The 27,945-nt window shown below is 37.9% G+C and overlaps 1 long non-coding RNA gene and 1 pseudogene across 7 annotated transcripts in view; both read right to left on the bottom strand.

Moving 5' to 3' along the window:
- The window catches only part of LOC309640423, a 134,023-nt gene that overhangs the window by 88,278 nt on the left and 17,800 nt on the right, over positions 1 to 27,945 (bottom strand). For 4 of the 6 annotated variants that reach the window (XR_014252198.1, XR_014252199.1, XR_014252200.1 and 1 more), the window contains exons 1-2: positions 16,111 to 27,945; positions 12,183 to 12,289 (exon numbers count right to left, since the gene is read on the bottom strand). The exon at positions 16,111 to 27,945 is cut by the window's right edge and continues 17,800 nt beyond it. This is a non-coding gene — a long non-coding RNA (uncharacterized lncRNA). The remainder of the gene's footprint in view (positions 1 to 12,182; positions 12,290 to 16,110) is intronic. The other 2 variants (XR_014252202.1, XR_014252203.1) reach the window with 1 other exon arrangement.
- LOC309641283 (large ribosomal subunit protein eL30 pseudogene) lies at positions 16 to 11,748 on the bottom strand (annotated as a pseudogene). The gene is made up of 2 exons: positions 11,736 to 11,748; positions 16 to 395 (listed from the first exon to the last, which is right to left on the bottom strand). The product of its transcript is annotated as a large ribosomal subunit protein eL30 pseudogene (transcript).

The following is a 27,945-nucleotide window of genomic DNA, read 5'->3' as shown; positions in this document are numbered from 1 at the left end:
AGCTCTGGCCAATTTTATTAAAGAAAAATTGTACATGATTTACTTTTCACCAGTCTGTTCTTGCATGCCTCTAATAATACCAGAATCACCTGGATCAATGATAGCCAGTGTGCATACTCTGTAGTATTTTCGACATGCTGTGCCCAATTCAATATTATTGCCACTGTAGTGATGGACACCAGTTTTGGCCAACATGGCATAATACTCTATTTCAGATTTCCTCAAGGCTGGGCAGTTGTTGGCAAGGATGACCAGTTTCGCTTTGCCGTGTCTGATCATTTTCAGAGTCTGCTTGTACCCCAACACGTACTTTCCACTTTTTGTAACCAGTTGGAGCCTAGAGTTGATCGACTCCAGTGACTTTTTCGTCTTCTTTGTGGCCACCGTCTTCCTGCCTTAGGTGCGGTATGCCCCCAACCAAGAGCAGCTGCCAAGATGGCCAGAGAGCGAGAAAGGGGTAGTAATGTCTTTATTCTCATTATAGTTGAATAAATCATGGAAATTTTGTGATCACTGATAAGTAGTTGGAACTGCAAATAATAAGTCTATGATGGCCAAGGATTAGAGATGCAGCATAGTCACTTAATAGCTGTGTGACCTAGCTGTTTACCATCTCTGTCGCTAAGTTTTCACATCCATGAGTTGGGGTAATAGTAGTTCCTACCATGTAGAGTTTTATAAAAATTAAATGAGTTAGTACTTGTTAAAGTTCTTAGAACAGTAGTTTGATAAGTGCTATTTAAGGAAATAGTGAAACTATTGAACTACTACTAATGAAACATAAAATACTTTCTTCATCAATCTTATGCCTGAACATAGATGTCACAGATATGGATTTGTAAACTGTGGGCAGCAGTTTTGTGTCCCCATGAGTGGTAGGAAAATGGGAAGGAAGAGAAAGAGAAACAGAAAGACTACCCAGTGCATCAAATGCATCAACTGCTCCACTTCCACACATTTGAGAAAATTTTTATTTTTTTGTCATTTGTGGGGTTTGGTTTGTTTGTTTAAATGTGGTCTTAGGACCAGCATCAGAAACTAAAGTTGAAATTCCTGTGTGCCACCCGGACTGCTAGAATCAGAATCAGAATTTGTGAGGGTGTGGCTCAGAAAAGTGTGTGTTTAACAGACACTTCCAGTGGTTCTCAAACATACTGGAGTTTAAGAACCTCTACAAAAAAAACAACATAAAGAGTTCAGGTAAATAACTTACTGGTTGACATTCAGAAGCAGAAAGAGGAAGAAGTGCTATGTGTTTGCATCTCCACATGGCCCCCACGAGCCGCCTGGTTCCCTAATGGTTTTACATTTGTGATTTTAAGAGGTTATGGTCTTTTAATAAACTGATCTTTTCTTAAATTAAAAAAAAAAGAACCTCTACCAGACACAGTTCAAACTCTACAACTGTGCAGGGCTCCTTATGGTTGGCCTCGTCTAGTCTGCTCAGGTTCATACCATCAGTTTGCCCAAGTAACACAAATCTGAAAAACAATGGCTTAACTAAAACTACTTAAGGCATTTCCCCTCTGGTGGTGAGAAGTCTGTGATAGACTGCGCAGGGTCCACAGAGCTGTTCTCTCCTATCTCGGGGCTGCAGGCTCCTTGCATCTTTCTGCTCAACCATCCTTAGCACTTGCTTGTTACCTTGTGGTGATATGGCGTTGTCCTTCCTCTGGGCATCATGTTTACATTCCAGGCAGGGAGAACAGGAAGGGAAAAGGGCAAAAGGCCCATCCCAGCTGAGCCAGCTCTGCTTTTAAGGAGTTTGCCTGGAGCCTCACTTGACAAGGAACACTTTTAACTCACTGACCAGGCCTAGGCTGCACTGCTGTTCTTCACCCTTATTTGCAAGGAAGGCTAGGGAATGTCTTGTTTTCACTGGGCACATTTTTATGCCCAACAAAACTGCAGTAGGCTCTTTGACATACTTTACATTCCAAGCTTAAAAAAATTACGTTTTCTCAGCCTCCATGCCTCTGTGTATACAATTCACTTGAACGAGACTGCCCCTCCCTACTTAAATATTTTATGACCTTCTCTTCCTTCAACATCAATTCACGTTATCCATTCCTCTGTGAAGGGTTCCCATCTCACCCCCAACACCCACCCCGTGTCATATTCATAATCCTTTATTATGGCACTATCATGTACACTAAGTCAGTAGACTGGCATCACTTTGAAGGCCAAGATATATGGCTTATGCCCAGAGGCCAACTAAAGCAGTTAACTCACAGTAACTGCTTTAATAACATTTCCTGAATGAATGAATGAACAAATGAACATATGAAAATTTGAATGAACAACTGAACATATGAATGAATAGTGGAGCATTACTGTTTTGGGGTAATGACTTCTATTAGACTGTGCTATTCATTTGTACTCATTCAGAGAAATACTTGCTATATATTTGGGAAGATATTATATTATGAAATTAAATGAAAGTAAGGAGGAGTATAGCAAAAACAATAAATATGTGAGCTCCTCTAGTAGAGAACCTATGTTTATTACCTTTCATCTCTATTGCTTCACCCCATGAAGGGTTTGATTCAAAGTAGGTTTTTAATAAATGTTGAATGAATGAGCATTGAATTAAAAGGAAAAGAGAGAGTAATGAAAGAGTTAGCAGGCTGCTTTCATTTCTTAAAATTCCAGCAGTATATTATTAATGTCATTGTTCTGAGCAAAAAATTTTAGGGTACAATAGATAAGTAATAGTAACAACAATTATTGCTCAGAATAATGATATATAGGAAGCTGGTATTTTTAACTCCTTTTAAGACATGTAGGGTAACTGCATCGAACATTGAAGCTTGAACTTTGCATTTTTATAACCACACATATGACATATGACTCTATAAAAAATATAACTTTATAGCTACACACTATTAGGATTTAATTATGAAAACCAGTGCCTTCACACAGAAGTACATTTGGGAAGAATTTTTTCTCTCATTTAGAAAAAAGAAGTATTCTATCTAATTCATGCATAATAAATCCAGATATTTAATTTTCAAATATTAAAGTGCTGGGTCTTAATTTGCTCTGCAAAATCTGGTTTACAGCAGGAGAAGACTGAGACTTAGCCTCTTTGTAAGATAATACTGATGAGAGGCTGGCTTTATGTGTAAGGAGGATGTGCTCTCTTTCAATATGCCAAGGGCCAAAACCTAGGGACTCCAGTTCTTAGAGTGCCCAGTCCACTGTTAAAATTGGGAAGAAAAAGGGTAGCTAGAGAAAAAAAAGCTTATCCCTTTTTCATGTCCAGGGACTGGGAAAAAGAAAATGGAAATCAGAAGTAGGATATCAAGCTTAACAGATACTTGGTCCTGTCTAAAGTGTCCATAAGACATTTGGCCCATACCAAAAGGTCTTTGATATTTGGTCCTGTCCAAAATCATTTGGCACAGACCAAATATGCTCGTGGACATTTTGGATAGGACCAAATTTCAAGGACCTTTTGGCATGAACCACATGTCTTACGGATGTTTTGGACAGGACCAGATTTTAAGGACATTTTTGTGTGGACCGAATGTCTTATGACACTTTTAGATAGGATAAAATATCCTTCAAGGGGATATCAAGTTTTGCTCTCTTCCTGAATAGGACTCAAAGAGTAAGGCATGTTCTAGCAGTTGAGAGAAAGAGCAAGGCAAGGTGCTTTTCCCTATCCCCCTACTTTCAAACTTTGGGAAGGAGCCATGTTGGTGTTGGCCTCATAGTAACCTGGAAAGGTGGCTCCTGCTTCCTGAAGTTTAGAGTTTCTGAGCCACCCTCAGTTCCGTGTATCACAGACACTGATTCAAGAACCACTGTGACTGGAAAACAGAGGCTGGGGGTAAACAGCTAGGCCAGCAAGCCAAAGGGAGGATCCAGCAGAGACTCTGCTGCTAGCTCTAGGTTTACATAAGGCATTCAAATTGAAAGGTAGAATAATATGAAAGCACAGGGAACAGTGCCAGATTTAAATTTCACCAGGAATAATCTCCATCAGCAAATTTTTATATATGAACCTATTATGCATAGGAAAGCAAACGATTTGTCTTTCTGAGAATGATTTGGCTGAATTGGGCATAGACACTGAAGACATGGAACACTAATACTGCCATGTGTTGGAATTTATTTTATTTAGTAAGGAGAGTATGCCAGTACTTTAGATTTTATCAGGTAGAAAAATATGAAATAATAAACAGGTGCTTTGCTTTTTTATCTTGCTTTGCTTTCTAGAAGTAGCCAAAGGGAGAGCAGGCAGGAGGGGAACTGGAAGCGATTTTGATGGGAAAGACACATTTCTCATCATATATTTGAAAACACACTTTATGTGAATGACATATGACACCCTATTCTGTATCATCAAGGAATTAACAATTGAGCTAAAGAAATTTGTTTAGGAACACAAACCTATAATCGTGGTAGCAAAAGGGAGTGCTATTGCAAAAGCTTATTGGTTGATCAAGGATTTAGATGCAAGGTTATTAAGCAGTTTGGAGGAGAGTTCAGTATCAGAGGAGGCTCTAAGAAAGGAAGGAGGATTGATTCCTTTCTTAAAGATTATACAGCAACTTGATTAGAAGAAAAACATAGAAAGGCATGGTGGGTAGATGTGAACATTCTAGGCTGGCCAAGTAGCATTTGCAAAAGCATAAAAAAAGAAAAAGGAAAAGAATACTTCTGGGGACTCCATGGCTGTTGTTAGGACATAACAAGAGGTAGATAGATGCAGATCAAACTGGTCATAAAAAGCTAAAAAGAGTAGTTTATTCTTTGGGAGAGAAACACTGCAGATTCACTGTAGGTTCTTGAGCAAGATGTTGGTGCCAGAAATGGAGTTTTGGGTATATTTTTCACAAGGGAGAGATTAGCAAGAAAGTGAGGAGGGTGTGATTGAACTCAGTGTGTGGATGGGGGCAGAAGCAATGAAAAATCAAGAGAATTAAAGAATTGTCAGAATTGAATGACAGAAAGATTAAATAGGGTGACTGTTAACCCTGGTTTCCCAGGAACAACCAGTTTGTATCTGTTGTGTCCATGTAGTTATTGATAGCACTCCTTTCACTTAGATGATCAATTATAGTGTCATTTTATATATGGGAGAAGAGCCCAGGCAGCTGTGATGATGAAACTGCCTTGCAGCATCTCTGACAAGTACAGGGAAAATGGGCATCCAGAATGGAGAAGAATTTCATTTTTGACCTGATTAGAGGAAGGAGTAGCAGGATTTCAATTCATAAATGCCCAGTAGACAGTTAAGATAAAAGACAAACTGAGATGTGCATTCCAGAAATTGATTTCATAGTTATCTGCAGACTCCTTTTGAAAAAACCAGTTCGTACAAAGCTCCACATTTTGATTCTGTATATGAGAAAATGGAGTGAACAGGGAATTAAAGACATCTAGCACAATCTACCAGAAGTCCATACACCACCAAAGGTCAAAAGTGAAAGACTATCATTCAGTGGAAATTTTCAATAAGAGTTTGACTGAAGGAGTCCCATACTTTCCTCAATTTAACATTCCATCTTACTTCTCACTATTCCTCTTCATAAATATCTGAATGTAGATGATTGTATCCAGACTAATTTGTCACTACCTGATATTAATACTGGATTCCCCTCTCCTCTTTGCCCTGGGTGTCTGTTACACCACACTCGCCCCCATTTTTTCCACCTCTCCCTTCCTAAGAGCCTTTCCTTAGCTTCTCCACATGCCCATTTCCTACCAGTGCTTTAATGATCATTAATTTCAAACTTCCTTGTGAAGTTTTCTTGGCAACACCAAGACTTCCCTCAGTAGTATGACCTCATAGCACTTAATGTATTTAATGTTAATTGGATTCCTATTTTAATCACATATTTGCATCATGATATCCATTTTTCTATGGTCTTATATGATCTGTAACTATTCAACCATTCTATTACTTAACTTTCTATACATATCTAATTTTCTCAAGGATATATGCCTTTTGAAAGTGGGGCTGCCATACTTCTCTTGATTTGGTGCTAGTCTGTATTTCTCAGAAACAAAGCAAAACAAACAAAGCATTTTAATGCTTTTTATACTGATGAATGAATTCAAATCTTAACACTATTGCTAATGCATTTTCAGAATATTATTTCAACTTTTACTACAAATTATGTCAATTATATCCTTTACCAAACTTACTAGAATCAACATAATCTTGAGAGATTCTGGTAATTTGAAGGCATTTGACACAAAACGTGAGTTCTTTCACTTGTTTTAAAGACATTTTTTACTGGACATATAATAATAGTATCATTTACATTTAAAAATCGTATTTATTTAACCTGCTACTTCATGTCATATAATACAGTGTAGTGAAGTAAACAGAATATGTCCTGTTTATTTTCAGAAAACAATCCAAATTTAGAGCTGTATATTTCACCAAATTAACAAGGATACAAACTGATTCACATTTCCAAGGTGGCAATGGCACTGAGTTCAGGGTGTGATTTTCTTTCCTTTTCCTTGTGAATGTATTGATGAGCTTTAATTATTTAATCATTGGACAAACATGAGATCTTTGTTGCTCTCCCAAGTCTACCACTGCTATAAGTGCATTTACAACTAGCAATCTCATAAATTGTTAAATAGAATGGCACCTCTTTGTGATAACACAGGAGGTGTGAAAAAGGACAGCTTCCAGTTTTACAGAGAGACTCTGAAGGGTTATAATGAATCGAGGGTCAGAATTTGCACCATGATATATATAAAACAAACTATGGAGAGAATTATTATATTAAGATTTCATTGAATTTTCAAAGGTACCTCTCAAGTTCTGAATGTAGGTGTTTCTTGCATTATCTGTTTAATACAAGCTTTAGAACATAGACTGTGTCCCTGGATACAGCCAGTGTAGATTGATCAAGAAGTTAACCTTCATGGCCTTCATCAACAACAACTTTCATGAGAGTAGGTGTAATTTACTGAACATCCATCCATCTTGACCTCCAGAAGCATGAGTAATGTTCTTATATTTTTAATTTGCCCTTAGTCTGTATGTTAAAGAGCCTGTGTAAGTAGCTGGAAATTAAATGCGTAGAAATGTATGCTTGAAATTCAAATAGTGGCATGGGAAAATATTTTTACTATACTAAATACATCTCTGATGTCTTCAGGGGAAATTGAATAGTATTTTATTGACTAAGATCAAACAATCTCTAATTACCACCCAGAGGCACAAAGTGAAATTGCAACAAGTACAGGCAGCATTTGGTTGCATCACATAGTCAGGCACTATTCTGGTATGTGCCCAGGCATATCCTTGGGAGCTCACACAAGGTTTACCAGAAAGTCCATCCCACCAGGCATTATATAGGAAGGTCTTTGTTGCCCTTCTCTGCCATGTCAGAGTTTGTTTCTTTTTACATTTGAGGTCCTCAACAAATTTCAGTTAACTGGAAGGCAGAAACTAGGCTGTTCTGGTTAACTGAAGTACACAGGTTTCTTTTCTTTCCAACTTATATAAAATATTTATATAACCTGTCAATCCATTATCTATACTAGTAACTGCAATATCCTGAATACACATGAGTCTTTTTGGCATGATTCTTATGGTCTGCATGTTTTATTCTCCTGTATGTAAATCTTCAAGATGTCCCTATTTCCTGCTGGATAAAATGCACAAGTCCTACCCTGAGACGAAAGGAACTTCCTCCAGGGTCTGACTCCAGCCTGCATTTCCTTAGATGCTCCACCTCAGGCCCTAAACTTTAGCCTTATAAAATTAGCTTCAGTTCCTGAGTGTGCCGTGTCTTTCACAACCTTGTGGCTTTGTCCATGTAGTCAGAGTGATTTTTAAGATTACAAATTCGATCATTTCCCTTCTCTCTTTTTAAATCCTTCAATGGCTTCATTGACTGTTGCTCATGGGTATATTCCTTAACCAACCCCCTCCTCCACCGACCCTCTCTAAAGCCATCTTAGGTCACTCCTGTCCCTATTGTTTATGTGCAAACCCTGCTCATCTTTATGCACAGCTGATACTGCCTCAGGGCCATTAGACTGTGGTATTGTCTCTTAATGCTCTTCCTGCTCCATAATCCACTTAGGGTAGTTAATTCTCCTATCAGCCTCCAGGCTTTAACTTCAGTGTCACTTCCAAAGGAAGTAGCCTTGCTTCTCTTTTGTCCTCTCTATGCTCAAATTAAATCTCCTTAACAAAGATTTTTATTGTACTTTAAAAAGACACATCACCTGTAGTTAACCTTTCGAATTCCCAGTAGGATAAGAGATGCACACAGGCAGAGACCTTATTATTGTCTTGCTCACTCTTGTATTCTAGTATGCAGCATATGTCCTGGCCCACGGTGGCTTTTACATGAGCATGTGATGATTGATCTATGTTGTTTCTGTTGTCTAGAATTCCACCCTCTGGTGAAAGGCTCTTCATTTTTCAAGACACAACTCAAATGTTAACCTCTTTTGAGTAACTACCCTGGATTCCTCTCTTAGAATTTGGATTTACTTTTTTCCGCCAGAAGCACACTGTACCAGTTATCATGGGCTGGTATGGGCTTCTCATGTGGTGTGGAGGTTGTCTGTGCTCATGCCTGTCTTCTTCAACATGTCTATCTTTGAGGACTATGACTGTGACTCATTCTTTTCACATTGCCAGAACCTAGCATGGCACCTACATAGAGTGAGTGCTCAAAAACTATTTTTATTAAATAATTAATGTTACTGAGTTTCTCAGTCATTGCATTGATATATTTTTCTCTTTGAGTAAATGGAGTGGAGGAAGTGAATCAAACAAGGATATTAGGTGTCCTGGATTTAGTCTGAGCTTTACCACTAATTTATCAATGAAAAAATAGTTAACCTCTCTGATATTTTATAAAATGAGGGAGATGTCAGTGATGATTTCTAATGTCTCTTCTAGCTATTAAAAAAAAAATTGTAACTAAAGAAGTAGATGTAAGAGCTATAGAATATAAGAATAATTTTAAATATATGATGGACATCTGCTTTTGTGACTAAATTTTTAATAACATTTTGTTTACTTCTAAATATGCCTTTATCCTAAAGAAGAATTTGGGGAAAAAAGCATTTATTACTTGAAATGCAAGGACCCATTGAGCAGAACAAGTCAGGTGGCAAAATTCCCTCTATCTAGTACAATTAGTATATATTGAGGTCCTGGACTAAATGCTGGAGCAAATAAGAATAAGATGGAGCCTTACTCTTCAAAGCTGACCATCTCACAGGAGAAGCAGACATTCAAATAATTAAATCCAGAATAATAGTTAACACTTGAAGAGCAATTACTATGTGCCAGGCTCTGTTCTAAGCAGTTTACAATTATCTCACTTATTCTTCACAACTTGTACAGGAAGGTGGTATTATTATTCTTATTTTGGAGTTGAGAAAACTGAGAGGGCAAGTGACCATCTATAGTTCAACAACTAGTGAGAAGTGGCAGGGCTGAGGTTTGAATCCAAGAAGTTTGGTTCCAAAGTTCATGTGCTTTAATAGCATATTCTAAAACCCTACCTTTTCATACACAAAATAACAGATACATGCAAAAAGATCATGAAATATTACAGAGCAGAAGTAATTAATTTTATTGAGAAAGTAGTGGTTAGGGAAGGCTTAAGGAGGCAACACCTGAAGCTGAAGATGGTACAAAAAGAATGGAGTTCTGATGAGAAACATGCTCTCTCTCCCACCATGTACCAGCTACGTAGTGGTGGTCCAGTTACTTAATCTCTCTGAGCCTGGGTTCTCATCTTCAAAATCAAGACAATAAGACCCACATCATAGGTTTATTATGAAGATTAAATCAGATATTACATACTAATATATTTTTCCCAAATGGCTGCAAAAATATTCTTGGTCTCACATGTACTTCCAGAACCTGCAATGCAGAGGTAGCGTCTACCTCCCTCCCCTTGAACCTGGGCCGGCCTTTATGACTTCTTTAGGCAATGGAATATGGTGGAAGCGATGCTATGTGAATTTTGAGGCATGTCATAGAAAGTAACACAGCTTCTACCTGATTCTTTCTTGGGATTATTGACCTTGAAACCCAGTCATGAGCTCTGAGGATGCCCAGGCCACACAGAGACACCCAAAGCAGAACTAAGGTTCCTGGTCCTCATTCCTGGCTAGCTCTAACTTCGCAGCATGCCAGTGAGTTATGTAAGTTACAAAGCAAGAAATAACTGGATCATACTTAAATCAGATAATACATATAAAGTACTTATTATGGTATATGGCTTATAATACGTGTTTAATTAAAGGTGGCAATTAACTACTAATGTTATACAGTGGAGGTTAGAATGACAGACCTGGGAGTCGGACTGCCTGGGGTTAGAGCCTAGATCTGCCACTTTCTAGCTATGCAGTTTAGGACAAGTTACTTAACTTCTCTATGTCTCAGTTTCTCATTTGTAAATGGAGGTGATAATTGTACCCACTTCATAGTGTTGTAGTCAGAGTTAAATGAGTTGCAGTTCTCCAAATAAGCTATGATCTTCATCACAGCCAAGCCTTTGTAGTTGATGTTCCTCCACCTCCAACTCCTTTGTGTAGGTCTCAGTTAGCTAGACCATCCTCTATGAAACCTTCCACCTTCCCAGTTTGGACACCCCTCTTATGTGTTCCCATACACCCATGTGCAGACTCTGCTGACACGTGTATTGGGCACAGCTTTCTTCACTCAGAGCTCCTCTGCAGGTACCTCTGTATGTGGTGAGGCCACAGCCTGTTCCTCTGTCACTGACACTGAAGCACAGATCTGTTTTAAACTCAAGTCTGCCAAATGGGAGAGAAGTCCTTTCTCCTTCCCCTGCTCCCACCTTTTTTTTCCCCATGCACTGCCTTGAAGAAGACCTAAAGCAATGTTGCTTATGGTTCAGTGTGATACCAAGATCCTGAGAAACTGTCCTTTCAGATTTAACATTCATGTGTAGGGACTAGACAGGAGTCCATGGGGCTGGTCTGATAGGCAATTAGAAAGAGCAAAGACCTGCTGTTTTCAGAATTACCTCTCCTCTGTGACCATTGAAGCTCTGCTACTGCCCTAAACTTGTTCCCCCATCTCTCTTTTTGCTCAGAATGAATTAATTCCCAGGGGGCTTCATAAATCCTTCACGGAAATAGATTTCTGAAGCTCCCATTCTAACATTTCAATGAAAATGACCAACCTGTTCTAAATCTCAGTAAGAGACATATCACTAGGTGAAAGCTGGGCTCTCCATTGTATTAACAATTGAGAAAAATATCTCCCCTGTGTACTCTGTGGCCTCCTGTGTGTGTGTGTGTGTGTCTGTGTATGTGTTTCTTTTAAGTGCAGGGATGTTTTTTAATTCCTTATATTGTGGTAATGTCTATTCTTGCTTTTCAGCCAAGTTAAATGCAGCCTCATGTGCAGAAGACAAATGAGTTAGTAGCAAAAAAAGATGAAAAGAGAAGTTGGCCCAAGAGCACACAAAGCCATCAGCAAGAGTGAATATACTGCCCAGAATGGTTCCTATAAAAATCAGAAGATTGTCCTCAAGCTAATAAAAGTTCAGAGTTAGTTACTGGAGCTTATATCCAGTATAGCCCCTCCTGTTTAATCAAACATCTCATATTTTCTGGCATTTGAATGAAAATGATTCCTAGTTTTATTGCATTTTTAAAATTCAGCTAAAAGTCATAAAGAAAAGTAGCACAAATTTGTGATATGAATATTAAATATCAATTTAGCGCTCAACACAATCCACATTCATTCTCACCTGCCATGGCCATGACCCCATTCACATTCATTTGTTTATTCAGTAATTCTTTATTGAGCAGCCATAGACAGTAAGTGAACAGATGAGCAAGACTGTGTTCCAATAAGACTACATCTATAGCCATTGATATTTGAACTTGATGTAATTCTCACATGTCACAAAATATTACTCTTTTCATTTTATTTCAGTGTCTAAAAACTATGTAAACCACTTTTAGCTCATAGGTCATCCGTTAACAGGCAGAGGGTTGGATTTTGACTCATCAGCTACAGTTTGCTGACCTCTGGTTTAGAGAATGTGGCATATGAGTTCCATTAAAGGATGAGTAGGAGTTTTCCAAACAGACAAAGGCATTCTAGGTTGGGGTAACAGCATTTGGCAAAGACACAAGTAGGTAAACAGGCATGAGTTTTTTGAAGAGCCATAAATAGTATCCTTGGCACTTACGGTTGGAGGGGGTGGAAGTAAGGCAAACAAAAGGAAACTGAAGGATCCCCTCATCATACTGCGTTTTTGACCTTTACTAAGTAGACTGTGGGAAACCATTGTGGAATCTGTAATGTAATGAGTTTTAAATTTAGAAAGGTCACTCTAGCAGCAAGGCAGAAAGCTGATGAGAGTAGTGCAAGAGAGAAGGAAAAAAAAATGAGAAAATTATTCGTAGTTCAGCAAAAGACGCACTCTTAGTTTCATGAAATTGTCTGTTTTCTCTACACATGCCACGTCCTTGACTAACTCAGAACCATTGCAGATGTTATTCCTTCTTTCTGGAATTTTTTACTTTTCTTTGATCACTTAACTCCTTTTCATCCTTTAGATTTCAGTTTCAATGTCACTTCTCCAGAAAAACCTTCATTTACCCTTCAGATCAGGATATACAGCCCTGTGACATACAATAGGATCTTGTACTTTGTTGTAGCAATGATCACACCCAGGATATCTACTCAATGTCTGCCTTCTGTGCTAGACTTTAAGCCACATGTCCACCACTGTACCCTGGTGCCTACTTCAGAGTAGATGCTCAGTGAATATTTACAGTGGCCATGAGGTTGAAAGAGAGGAGATTACAAAGCAGAACTGACAGGATTTTATGGCTGAATGGTTGACGTGATGGGATAATATAAAGTTAAGGATAATTCCTAGATTGGGGTGACAGAATTCTTGGTGGGACAGTGATAGAGAATAGAGGATGCAAGTCATATTTGAGGCAGCTTGGAAGTGTTGATTTTTTGAAGTTCCTGTGGGAGCCCTGAGGAGACACACCAGAAGACATTATGTCTGTTTTCTGCTAGGCTAAGCTGATCATTTCACATCTGTACTAGTGATTGCAATAACCTATGTCCTAGTTCCTGTTTCGAATTCTTCCTCTCCAACCTATGCTAAGATTTTGAGCTCTTTTCCAAAAACATCACTTCTATTGTGTTATCCCCTGCTTCAGAAGTTGGTAGAAGGCAAATTAAAAGTCATGTTTTCTCAATGCAGAATCCAAGCCCCCTTCAATTAATTTCCTTTCACTGTTTTGCCTTAATTTCTTGATTCCTCAACATAAATATTCCCTGATCAGACTGGTCATCTAATTTGCCTCTGTTTTTCACCATTCTCCTTCCTGTCTTTACTTGTGCTTCTCCTCTGTCTGGAATTCCCTTTTTGACCAACCTAAAGCTTATCTTCCTCTAAAGGCCAATTTAATTTCCATCTCTTCCTTGATGCCTCCTTGAGCAGATTAAATATATAATACTCCTTCTTGGATTTGCCTTAACTCACATGGACTGCTGCTCTGATAATAGTAATGCCTTCCATTTTGGGGAGCCTAGGTGGGCTAGCCCCTCATGTGATCTCCTGTCATCTGTGCAACACTTCAGAGGTAGTTATTATTCACTTTTCAAAATATGAAGACTCTGAAACTTAGATTAATAATCTAAGAAATTTATTAATAATTCTAAGAAACCTAATATTGTAACTCTACCAAAGACTCACAGTTGGTAAAGAGTGGCTCCAGGTCTGACTGTTTACAAAGCCCACACTGCTGCTTTACTCTGTTAGAGTGGAAGGAAAATTTTTGGACTTATGAAATGTGAGGGTCTCACTTTAAATTCCTTCTCATAGAGTCAATGAAATGTCATGGGCTGTGGGCTCATAAGCCCAGGATTTAAATGTCCCTTTCCCAGCTGAGTGACCATAAGGAAGTCACAGAGCCTTCAATGACCTCTGTCTAATCACCTGAAAAGTTAGAACACAGTCTGTTAAAAGGGAAAAAAGATAGATAGTTATGTGACAATACTTTGAAAATTGAAAAGCGATAGACATTGTACAAGTATTGTGGCTGTTATTAGAGGTCTTGAGTAGAATTTCAACATAAATAAAAAATTTAAAACTCAGATAAAATAAAGCTGAAGAGAATAAGAAATTGTCAGCTTAGGCATTCACCAAAGAAAGTGATTTAGGTATTTAGTAAGGATCAGTTATCAGGGTTCAGTGGATGAATTATCAAGTTCAGTGGATGAATTTTAAAACATTAAATATAATACATCATGCATGCTCTCAAGAAACTTTCTTTCCTAAGGCAAATACTGTGTATATATACCTTCATTATGTATGTGTGTGTATATATATATATATATATATATATATATATATATATATATATATATATATAAAATACATATGACTAAAATTTTGGATATATACACACACACACATATAATTTGCTTAATTCTCTTTACTTAATTCTCTACCTTGGCAATTTTCAACTGCCATTTTTGCTCTCTTAGGACCTGGTAAAGGATTGATTATATTTTATAATTATCTCCTTACATGCGTGTCTTCCAGGATTCATCATTGTAGTCTCAGCATCAAACACAGAACCTTGCATATCAGTAATTAATTAACGTGGAAAGAAGAAAAGAAAGAAGGGAGGAAGGGAGAGCGGGAGGAAGAAAGAATCTAGGTCACTTTGTGACTATTTGATTTCTCCTTGGAGAATTTTCTCAACTAAGGAGAATTTTCAAATTCTAGAGTCACAGTGATCATCTGTGTCTAGATCTTCTCATCTTTTGCACATAGGTTTAATTCTCAGATTATCTTCCTTCCTGTGGCTTTTTTCTAGCTCCATTCCTTGTCCAGCCCATAACCTTGCTGATTCATTGCCTAAAATCAATAACTAAGATCTTTATTTACTCAAAAGCCGAGTAAAAATATACTGAATGAATGAATCATGGAAAACTCCATACTAGTCAGTGAAATTTCAAGATACATTTCCCTGACCGTGAAGACTTTCCAGTAAGATTTGGCAGACAACCCCCCTAACATGTAAAGTGGTGAGCTATGGCATCAGTCTAGGTGTGGAAGACCCCTCCCCCACTACTAGATTTGTGACCCTAGATGTGTTACTCAGTGCCTATGAGTCTCAAGGCTTCATTTATTAAGAAAAGAGTAATAATTCCTACTCTGCAGAGATTTTGGGGAAGATTAGAAATAATGTATCTAAAACATTTAGCCTAATACCTGACTCATGGAAGGAAATAAAAATATATTACTTGAAATGCGTGAGTTTTTGTTAAATGAATATTACAGATATTACAGATAATAAATTGCTTAGTAATTTAGAGAAATACAGTTAGCTACTAGCAGTGCCTGAGAATATAGAAATGATGTAATAAATATTGATCAATGAGTTGAACAGTGGATATTGAATGCATTCCCAAAACACATGAAATAATTTAAAAATATTGCTTGATGATGATGTTCCCATTGGCCAGGTTTTCACATCTGATTTATTCCATTGGTGGGAAGAGTGAAATAGTGATGCACTGTGACATTAAACATGGCCAATCATACTATTTAAAAAAAAGAAAACTAGTCTGAGGATCTTAGAAAAATACTACAAGCAGCCAAACCCAGTGAATCATAGCAAGAGAAAGTTCTTGAGAAATGGTTTGTTATGTAGGTCTAGTTGAATCATTGTAAAATGGCATGAGTTCTGTAATGCATCAACGTGGTAAGGCTTCAGAGAAACTAAGAGAAAAGTAAGCACAAGCATGCTGGGAAGTGACATAATGGATGAGGCGTTGATGCAGCATGGCTCGACCTGTTTTCACATGGATTCCGTATAAGGTAGAAAGGCGAAAAGTAACTTCTCTCCTAGAAAATACCCCCCAGCTTCCCAGAAAGAGAAACCCATGTTTTCTATTTGCCTGCTTAGTGTTATGTACTCATTTTACTATGACTTCCTGAACACGCCCTGAAAAACAGTGACTCTCTGAACTCGTAATGAATTCCACTAATCATCTTTTATTCATAAAATTACTTTCATAGAAACACTTCAATGAACCCCTAAAGCATATTCACTTCTCACTCAGACAGTGGGTCTACGTACCTTCTAAAATCTTGAAAATCTTCTCCGTCTTCCCCGGCATTAAGAAAGGCTGATGCTGTCCCTGTATGAGACGTGCCTGCCCATGATTTTTTGCCCAGCATCCCTGCCACTTACGCGTATCGGTTTTCATTTGGCATCCTGCGTGTGCTCACAGGGACTCTTCCCTATCACATCACAAGCTATAGAACAGCTGAGCCTTTCAGGGCTTTTTTTTTTTTTTTTTTTTTTTGTCACTTTATACAGGGCTGAATTATAGAGATGGACAAAAATGGAATAAAACGGATCCCATTGCACATATTGGCTGCACTCCTTTGGTTTTGTGCAAGAGCCCTCCAAATCCAACCATAGGATGTCAATGAACTGAGCATCCAAACATATTTGTAAGAGTCAGGGCTCAGGCCACCTGAAAGTATCTGATATCTCTCTTTGGCAAGTTCGCACATTTTCTTAGAAATAGAACTACTTTTAAATCCTTCTACTGTACAATGAGTTCATGTGAGGACAGACATTCTTTACTTGATACCACACCTTTTCGGAGACTTTAAAGGCTGGATATGCTTACCTTGTTCATAGGACTGAGGATATCAAATGTTGTTTTAAGATTGATTTGTATTTATGTAAGCCCTGGTGTTATAACTTAAATACTTACACCAGTCTTTTGTGGTTTTTTAATTTTTTTTTCCTCCTGAGCTACAAAGCCTGCGACCTGTCATGCCATACTGAGACATAAAGAATCTATAGTCACATTACAGGCTTGGAACGTATGCTTAATAATGTGTTCCCAGGGGTCTTAATTGTTTAGCTAAGCTCTCCCAATTGGTTTACAATTTCTATCTCCTTTCCCCTCCCTTTCTTCCTTCCTCAACTCAAACATGACACTTGCACCGGTTAATAGTCAGAAATGTTTGATTTAAAAAAAGGTTTCCAGTTTTTCATTTCCTCTCCCAACAAGCATTTTATGTATGTACATCTACTCTAATATGTCTTTGGAGGTTTAGGAGAAAAAGTAAGGCTAAGCACTCCTTGAATTGTAAGAACTAAGAATTTTGGGAAGGGTGGCAAAAACAGGGCAGTCATCTGCCCCAGACATTCACTTGCCTCAATTTTCTGGGACCCTGACAACCACATACTAGAAATAAAGCAGCAGTCCGATGACTTGATGGGAAATCATCCTAGGGAAAGCCAAGTAACTTGTCTCAGCTGTATCACCATCTGGGAAGGATGTCATTATGAGATAGTTTATTAGGTGCTGGAGCCAAAACATGAAGGAAATATCACAAGAAACATTAACTTAGAAAATGGAAAGCTTCCCAAGAATCCAAAGCATTTGCTTGTAATTCGGAGTGCTGTTTTCTACCTTTGGAACTAGAATGAGGCAAACTAATAATAATAAAAATAATAGCACTTTTAATAATAGTAATACTGACACTTAGTAAAATCTTGAGAGCCTATATTTTGCTACTGTGCTAAGCACTTTCCATATATTATCTCTTCCCTTTTAATCCTCACATCAACCATGTGAGATATTATCTCCATTTTACAGATAAGGAAATTGAATAATTGAATATCTAATTAATAGCTGACTAATAGTGGTAATAGTTACAATGATAACAGCAATAACAATAATAAACACTATTTTAAGGATATAAGTTACCCAATTTAATCTCAATAACAAGTCAATAATATAGGCTCTAGAATTAGAAACTTTACACAAGAGGAAACTGAGGCACAGAGAAGTTAAATAAATTTCCCAAGGGTACTCAGCAAATAAATGGTAGAGCTGGGGTATGGATGCAGAAATTAGTTTCATAATCAAGGCCACTAAGCATTATGCATCTCCCAAGAAGCAAAGTATAAATACATGTAGATATAGTTCATCAAAACCCACCTCCTACCAATAGCTTCTCATTTACTCTATTTCACTGATAGAACTCAGGTGGTATTAGGATGAATAAAATAGTGTACTCCTGGTTGCTAAAGCTCTCTAAGCATGACATAAACAAATCAGCTAGAGAGACCAACCCTTTCCGATTTGCCCAGTACATTCCCAGTTTTTAGACAGTCCCCCACATCCCAGGAAATCCTTCAGTTCTGGATAAACTGGGACAGTTGGTAATAGTAATGTGGGCCATAAACATTGCTTAACTGGTACCCTTACCCCTCCACCCTCCAATATCAATTTCGACTGGATGTTACCAAGAAGAGAAATAAGGGCTTCCCTGGTGGTGCAGTGGTTGAGAATCTGCCTGCCAATGCAGGGGACACGGGTTCGAGCTCTGGTCTGGGAGGATCCCACATGCCGCGGAGCAGCTGGGCCCGTGAGCCACAATTACTGAGCCTGCGCGTCTGGAGCCTGTGCTCCGCAACAAGAGAGGCCGCGATAGTGAGAGGCCCGCGCATCGCGATGAAGGGTGGCCCCCGCTTGCCACAACTAGAGAAAGCCCTTCCACAAAAACGAAGACCCAACACAGCCATAAAAATAAATAAAATAAAGTAAAATAAAGAGAAATAAGACATCCATCATTGGAAGCCTAGCAAATATACCCTATCGTAAGGATCCTGTTATAACGCTTAGCAACTTTGTGGCTTTCAATATCCCAACTTTTATGCCTAAGAAAGACAGTAAACCTGAACTGAGATTAAGGAATTCATAGCCACTAAGAAAGAAGTATACCACATGCACCATTTAATTCTTTCTAAATGTTTTCCCTTCTCTATCATACTGCATGAAAGCCAGTCCTATCTTGTCTGGGCAGACAGGCTAGGTCCTAAAGGCTGTGACCTTCACTAAGAATTTGGGCTGAGAGTCAATAAGGGCCTTCTGCCAGGGTACCCAGAGAGTGACCTCTTGTCCCTGGAAAGTCTGTGAGAAAAGCTTCTCCAATTAAATTAATTTGTGTGTTTGAGAAAGCCAGTCCTAGCAGCAAATGTTGGAAAACACAAAGACAGTGGCACATCTATACCTGGTGAGGTTTGGCAGGTAATAGGACCCATATATTTAACAATATCAGTAATCACTCTTAGTAAACAGAGCCCTACCATCCTGAAAAGAAAATTGAAACAACTTTACAGCACTACATGAAAAATCCATATTATACTAAAAGCAAACAACCTGCTCATTTGCATTCACACATTCTCACAGTAAGCATTTTTGCCTGTTATATGCTGACTATGCTCTAGAAGCTTGAAAGGGGTAAAAGTCATTAAGATAAAAATATGAAGCAAAATGTGCTAAAAGTACTATGGACAAAGTGCCATGAGATTGAGATGAACTCGGATGTGGAAGCCTTGAAGTCAGGACTGAGTGTGCTAAGGAGACCAGGAAAAGGAGAGCCTTGCAGACAGAGCAAATGTCATATGCAAAGGTGAGAAGTTCACATGGACATGGTGTTCTAGAGGAATCTCAAACAATTTTCTGTGGATGGGGCATAGCATGGGAAAGAGGGGCTAGAGGTAAGACTGGCAAAACACATAGCTTTGGACACTATTTGGATAGCAGGCTTTCACATTTGTGTTATGAATGCAATAAGCATATAGTACTAATTTTATTAATGATGATACTAATAAGTAATTAATTGAGCACTTACTATGTTCCAGGCACTTTGCTACAAGCTTGACTTGGATTTTCTCTGGTTAGCATAATTTATCTATTACTATGAAAAGTAAACATGTTATTCAGAATAATAAAAAATAAAAAAGTAGTGAGAAGAGTGGCGATGTTTTACATTCTTGCAAATTTGTTTTCTTCCCAGCTTTATTGAGATATAATTGACATATAACTTTTTGTAAGTTTGAGGTGTACAATGTGATGACTTGATATACATGTGTATTGTGAAATGATTACCACAATAAGGTTAATCAACACATACATCACCTCACATAGTTACCTATTTTTTATTTATTTTTTTGTGATGAGAACTTTTAGCAGCTTTCTAGTATACAATACAGTATTGTTAACTGTAGTCACCATGTTTTGCATTAGATCCCCAGAACTTATTTATCTTATAACTGGAAGTTTGTACCCCTTGACTATTATCACCCATTATCTACCACTGCCCCCACCCCTGTCCCCAGTAACTACCAATCAAATCTCTGTTTCTATGAGTTTGGGTTTTTTGTTTTTTGTGTTTTTTTAGATTTTTTTATGTAAGTAAGATCAAACAGTATATTTTTCTCCATCTGATTTATTTCACTTAGCATAATTCCCTGAAAATGCATCAAGTTGTTGCAAGGATTTCCTTCTTTCTCGTGGCTGAATAATATTCCTCTGTGTGTGTGTGTGTGTGTGTGTGTGTGTACACATACATACATACTGCATTTTCTTTATTCATTCACCCATTTACAGACACATAGGCTATTTCTATGTCTTGGCTATTGTAAATAATGCTCCAGTGAACATAAGGGTACAGATCTCTCTTCAGGATATTTCCTTTGGATTTATACTTAGACGTGGAATAGCTAGATCATATGGTAGTTCTATTTTTAATTTTTTGAGGAACCCCTATACTGTTTTCCATGGCAGCTGTACCAATTTACATTCCCCCCAACAGTGTCTGCCCAAGTTGGGGAGCAAATTTGTACTTCCACTCAAATGATGAGCATAGTCTCCAATTCTGCCCTCCAGGAAGCATGGGCACAGATGCCCAGGAGCTGCAGAGCACATCCTAAGGACCACTTGGGCTGGAAGCCAAGCCAGCAACTGTGCCCAACTGTTGAGCATAGCCTCTGGCCTTGTATAACCAGTAAAACAATGTAAAACAATGACCCTGAGCAGCCTCAGAGCCCAGCTTGCAGTACCATCCAGCCACGGAGCCCATTCTACCATCCACCCAGCAGCAGAGCCCAGCATGTGGCCTGCTGGTTTGATGGACACAGCCTGAAGCCTTGTCCAGGCAGGGAGCCCATCAGTGACCCCTTCCAATCATGGAGCATAGCCTGTGGCCCTACCCAACCTGGGCATCTGGACAGCAACTCCGTCTGACTGGGGAGCCCAGACAACGCACCCGCCCTGTGCCCTCAGAGCAAAGGGAGTAACCATGTCTGACTAGAGACCCCACACCCAGCTGAAATAAAAGGATGCTAATTAGCATCGTAAAAACATGAACGTGCAAAACTCATCAGTAAAGATAAATATATAAGGTCAGATTTTCTAATATTGTAATAGTGGTATGTAAATCACAACTCTAGATTAAAAATTAAAAAGCAAATGTGTTAAAAATAAACATAGCTACAATAATTTATTATTGGATACACAATATAAAAAAGATGTAAATTGTAACATCAATAACCTAAAATGTGAGGGGTGGCAAGAAGTAAAATGTTCTGGGTGCTGTTGAAGTTATCAGCTTAAAATAAGATGTTGTGAGGTATTTTGTGTAAGTATCATGGTGACCACAGAAAAAACCCTGTGGTAGAAACAAGAAAGATTATGATAAAGGAGTTGGAACATACAGCCACAGAAAGTTATCAATGCACAAAGGAAGACAGCAAGAGAGGCAGCAAAGAGCAAAGGATCTACAAAACAGTCAGAAAACAGTTAACAAAATGGCAATAGTATTAAGTCCCTACCTATCAATAATTTAAACATAAATGGATTAAATTCTCCAAACTTGCAAATTTCTTAATGTCGGGCTTAAATAATAGCTGGTTCTAATATCTGCATCTGCATTATATACATGATATGCTGTTTTTGGTTGAAGTCTATCTACTTGTTATGTATTGAGCTCTATGCTGGACAGCAGAAATATGATGATGAACAAAACAAATGTGATCCCTCTATTCATAGAGTCTACAGCCTATGGAGGGATGCAGTCTATCAACCATGGTTACACCGATAACTTCCTAACTGCTCCTGCAATAACAGCTCTAAATGAGGAGCAAAGGATGCAGTGAGAGTACCTGACCAGGGAGACTGATCTAGGGTAAGGAATCTGGGATTAGGTGATTTGAAGATATAACCACATTACAGCCTTCAGAAAAAAAGAAATGCACATTTTCGCATCTTCATTTAAAATGTTCATTTTTAAAAATAAAATTCATTATTAGCAAACTCAAATTGAAGCAATCAGCCAGACAGATGGAAACTTTGCATTCAAAGCAGATTCATGTCTTTCTATCAGCTAGCAATTAGACATGTGAAAGCATATTCTTAAACCATAATGTGTCAAAGATTTGCAGATTTTAAAGCAATACTGTCAAGCTGCAAAACTTATGAAATTATCCACTTTTTTTTATTACTGCCTTTGATTTATATGTCCCCAAAAGCAAGGCTTGGAAATCTTCCCATTTTGTTATTGCAGTCACTAGAGAAAATTGAAAACATAACATTTTTTTTAACCATCTTAAAATTGTATTAGAGTCTTTAAGGGGATCAAATTTTTATTAATTTATTCTCTTTGGTGTACCAAATATCCTGCTTTCTTAGTAGCAATAACGACAATAAAAAGACTATTTTAGGAATCTAGAAATGTCTAGTCAACTCTTCTTTTGAATTTTGAACCAGGAGCCAGAGATAAATGAGCAGCCCTATAATGTTAGACCAGCAAGCACAGTGCAAACTGTTGGTTTAAATTAGCCTCAGCTACTTCCTCTCTCAAATCCAGACCTAGAAGCTACATACAGAATTTCAGAGCATCACTGTAACTCAGCTGAGCACTAGGAAGAGTCCAGCCTGCCCCTGTAGGGCAAGGAGCTCTGACCTGGTAGACAGAAGCAGAGCAGATAGATGAGGGAGGCCTGAGGACAGGCAGATCCCAAAAAGCCAAGTGGAATCTGAGTCAAGCGAGTCCTGTGACTCTTGGTTCACTCCTTCGTCGTCTCCTCCTCCTCGGCCTCTGGAAAGGGGGCTAGTGGAAGAGGAGAGAAAGGACTAAGGAAAGAACTTGGAAAGAGGGAGAAAACATTCGCTTCTTCCAAATAGAATGGGACTTAAAATCAGGGTCCATGAGTAAATAGCTTCTCTTCGTTGTTACCTTCGTAATTTCTTTCTGCCAGGGCCAGCGCTAGAAACAGAGGCATGTAAAAGGCGCTCTCCAGAGAACCTCTTCTTCTCTCCTGTCCTCCGCACCTTCAGCTAACCCATTAACTTCGGCTTGAAAAGCTGACATGTTCGTATGAAATCTAGACTTCCAGTCTTCTCTGAAATCGATCCTAGGAATGATTTACAAATAATGAGGTTTCAACATGGTACAAGGTGAAGAGCTTTGTTATCAGAGACCCACCCCTCCCCCAACACACTCCCCCAAATGATATAACCCTTGGTGAATTAACTTTCTGAAACACAGTTTCCTCTATCTAATTGGGTAAAGTAATATTAGCTCAAATCTTTTAAAAAAAAACTCAAATGAGAGTACGTGCACATGCAGTAATTAAATAAATCACTATTCAAATAAATATTCAATTATTTCTTATTGATTACAACTTTATTTGAAGGTCGGTAAGAGGTATAATGTCATTGATGGTATACAGAATGCACTTTATTCAGTTTTTCAGAATTTTCAGTAAAGTTCCTAGGGATGTGTACTCTTAAAGATATTTCTAATTTAATTCCTCCCACCCTCCCTCCCTCCCTTCATCCTTCCTTCTTCCCTTTCTTCCTTGCCTCCATTCTTTCTTCCTTTATATTTTTCTTTCCTTTTGGAGGGATGGGGTGGTCCAAAGAGTATGCCCTTTTTTGTATTAAATGATGTGTATAATTTTAAAGCTCCCTTGGGTGTAGGATTCTTTGTACTATCTATAGAGACTTTAGTGCTTTATTTACAAAATGCCCAGTTAAAACCTGATTCATCATAATTCAGCCTTAACATCAGAATTGGAAATGGATGAGTAGTCCATGCACTTGTAATTTAATAGTTACCTAAATTACTAATAGCACTCTGGACTGAGGGCTATTTACTGTCCAACACTGATTTTTATTATACTCCATATATCACTGCAAGGGAGGCAAATATTTTACAAAGTAAAAAACAACAAACAAAAAAAACCCCTCAACTCTGAGATTCTAAGATAATTACTCTAGTAAGTGTTTTAGTTTCTAAACACACAGAGACAAAATTGAGTGCTTTTCATTATTTCAGACTTAATTTGTCATTCTTTTTCAATTTTTTTGGTTTCCTTTAAAATATAACCATATGACTTTAATACACTACCAGTTTATTACAACTTTCATAAGTTCACTAGTGTACTTTAATTGCTCCCTCCTCCCTCTCTTCCTTTTTTCCTCCCTTTCTTCCTTTCTTCTTTCTTTCCTTTTTTCCTACCTTTCTTCCCTCCTCCTTTGTTTTGAATCTTAGTCTACACATTTTCCTCAAACAAATGTTTGCAACACTGTGTTAAATATATAAAACAATAACAAAAAAGAAATAGTGGACCTATGAAGGTAACAGAAGTCAGTATAGGCCTAGGCGGAAAAGGAGAATGTATTTCTCCATTTTGCCTTAAACACATGCTCCATTTTTATTTTATTTACATAGAAATCAATGAATCTATCCATATGTGACCATGTAGTGAGTCCATCCTCAGGAAGGAAAAAAATACTCATTTTTCAATTTTAAGTATTAATCTGTAGAGCCTGATACACCACTTATTTATCTGTGGTATATATATATATATATATAGATTAAGTAAAATTGCTCCCAGAAAAAAAAAAAATTACTGGTTTACCATTGAAGGATATGTTAGGATATCTTTTTTTTTTTAAAATAAATTTATTTATTTATTTATTTTTGGCTGTGTTGGGTCTTTGTTGCTGCATGAGGGCTTTCCCTAGTTTCAGCAAGCAGGGGCTATTCTTCGTTGTGATACGTGGGCTTCTCACTGGGTTGGCTTCTCTTTGTTGTGGAGCACGGGCTCTAGGTGCATGGGCTTCACTAGTTGTGACACGTGGGCTCAGTAGTTGTGGCGCAGGCTTAGTTGCTCCACGGCATGTGGGATCTTCTCGGACCGGGGATTGAACCCATGTCCCCTGCATTGGCAGGCGGATTCTTAACCACTGCGCCACCATGGAAGTCCCATTAGGATATCTTTTGAAGCTGTGGTGGTAGGGGAATTCTGCTGTTGTGTTTACTCAGAAAATACTTTTATCTCAGTTACCAAGATAAATTTCAGCACATGTAGCACCAATTAGTACATTCAATATGGTCACACAGCTTTGTAACAACACTTCCCATGCCCTTCCACTCCCATATCAGAAAAAGGCAGACATTTCCAGATTTTGGTTGCACAACACAGCTGTAGTGGGAGGGCCTCGCAAATAACTGGTCTGGATATTTTGGCCCCATAACTTATCTTTTGTTATCATTGTTATGCTCCTAACATAAGTCGTAGTTTGGGCAATAGCTCTGCCAATTCTTTGGGGGTTTTTTTGGTTTTAAATATTTTAAAAAGCTCTTAGTTATATTAAGTCTAACTCTCATATATGGTTGTAAAAAAATTTGTTCGTAGATGTTAAAAAATCTCGTGTACTGGGAAATATTTCAATGGAGTAGCATGATATGTTTATTTAACTTAAATAAATTCAATTATATGTGTGCAGAGGGCAGAGAAAGAGAGAGAGAGAAAGGAAAGGATCAGTTGATTTTGTCCTCTGTCCACAGGGTGAATTTTTGGCTCTGAGTGAGCATGAAACGGAAGACACGAATCTGCTGTTTGCCTGGTTATCTCAGTTCCCGACCACCTGAGTGTGAGTATCTTGCTGTGGTAAGTGTAATTTTTAAACACACAGTAAATATTTTTTTCTGTGACATGGTCTTTAAATGCCTTACATGCAAGCCAGCTGTCATCTGGTAATTAAACAAAAAAACAGAATTCTGTACTAACCCTGGAGAAAAAATTGTGTTGGACTTAACTAATTCCCACATGAGATGCTACTACACTGTGAATCCATCATTAGTAGTTGGAACCATAATTTAGCTAGTATCATCAACAATTTTTGGCAAATTAGAAGAAAATTATAGTGTGAGTGGGAAAAAGAACCTTGTTACTAAGATGCTGTTAAATAGTTTGGTTTCCATTTTATAATTAAAGTAAGATGCTGAAGACATTTTTAAGCTGAGACCGGGCTCTCGTGCAAATCTGAGATTGCTGGAATCTAAATCAAGGCCATAGGTTTGCTTAGTGAAAGTGCTAAAAAAGAGTGAATCCTTAATAAATGCTATGGCTACTTGTAGAAACTGAGTTTTAAGTTAATAAAAACAGTATTATCTGATTGGACAAAGTAAACAGGCAACTTGATTTTTTTTCTTTTTTTCTCTTTTGCATTTTGTTATTCTTAATTAATGATGCCCATATTATTATACATTGGAATATAAGTATAAAGGTTTAGTTCACATATCACAAATTGAGAAAAAAAATTCACCAAAGTTTTTTTTTAAACTAGCCCCTCATCATTTATTGTTGAACAAAACTTATTTAAATATACTAGTTACTTAATGAAGAATGAAGAGGGGTTAAATTTTTAAAAATGTAATAATAGCAGTAGTAGTAAACATCAATTGAATACTTTGTATGTGATTGGCATGGTGATAAGTGCTTTCCTTACATTATGTAACAATCTTCAGAGCATGTTTATGTAATGAGTATTATTATTATTATTATCGGCCACACTTTACCAATGAGAAAGTTGAGGGGTAGAGAACTTTGCTAATTTTTCCAAGAATCACAAAGAGTGTTAGAGCCAGTTCTTAATCTCTCTAATCTCAAAGCCCATTTAATTAACTACTATACCATTCTGACACACACAAGGACATTAGAAACAGACCCAAAAACAATTTAGAAAAATTAAAGGATGGATGCTCATTAAATTAGAAGTAGATATGCTTCATTAAAAATCCTTCTAAGTCATTACTTTTTTGTATATTCTTTTCATTCTTTCATTCTTAAACTTTGTCTCACATGCCTTCTGCCCTGCTGCCTTAGAAATTAATGTGGTCGTCTTTTCGGTGTTGACTCCCTCTTTTGTGGTTGTTTTTGTTAGGAATGGTACGTGTCAGTCTCCTTTGGCTCACAATGAGACACCAGACTTGCATGGCAAGAATGCAGAGGCAGTGCCAGGAGGGGCAGCAGGAGGTGGTGGCATTCCAGCACCACTTATGTTTGACTCCATTAGTGGTCAAGTTTACTTGTTCCCAGAATAATGAAGATGTAATTGTGAACTTAACTACCAGGCTGGTACTCACTTCTTCTTCTTCACAGTTAAAAGAGTTGCTTATACTCCCAGCCTCCACCACTGTACCAATTTTTCGTTTGGGGCACTCCATTCTCCCTTCTGACCCACCACACTTTGAAACTTCTTTGCCAAGGTCATAAATCATCATTTTGTTGCTAAATCAAATGACTATTTTACATTCTTTTTTGTAGTTGACTTAGCACCATCATTAGTCACAACTGACCATTTCCAACTTCTTGAATATATTCTTCTGTTGGTTTCTTTAGCACCATAATTTCCTATCACCTTCCTGGACATTTTTCTGTTTTCCTATGTCCATTTTATAATGTGTGGATTACATGACTGCAGTGGACATTTTTAGCCATTCAATCTGGCCACAGAGGTTGAATTAGGGATTCCACATGACCCAAATCAGGTCAAATAGAGCCAAGGAGATTCTTTCCTAGAACTTCTGTTGAAGCCATCAGGGAAGAATTATGTTCTTTCTACTGGGATTGCTGGTGGTGAGAATGATGTTAAGTACAGTGTTGCTAGAGGTCAGAAAAATGAGGCCATTACTGTGGAAGCAGATAAATACTAAGTCCTGATTAATTCATTTAAGTCCCAGATCCAGATGGGTCTGAAATCTTAAGTATACTTATGGATTTTTCCATAACATGAGGCAATACATT

This window comes from Balaenoptera physalus (genome assembly GCF_965194825.1).
Source record: "Balaenoptera physalus genome assembly, chromosome: 13".
Classification (NCBI taxonomy): domain Eukaryota; kingdom Metazoa; phylum Chordata; class Mammalia; order Artiodactyla; family Balaenopteridae; genus Balaenoptera; species Balaenoptera physalus.
This window is presented reverse-complemented; position numbering and strand designations above follow the sequence as displayed.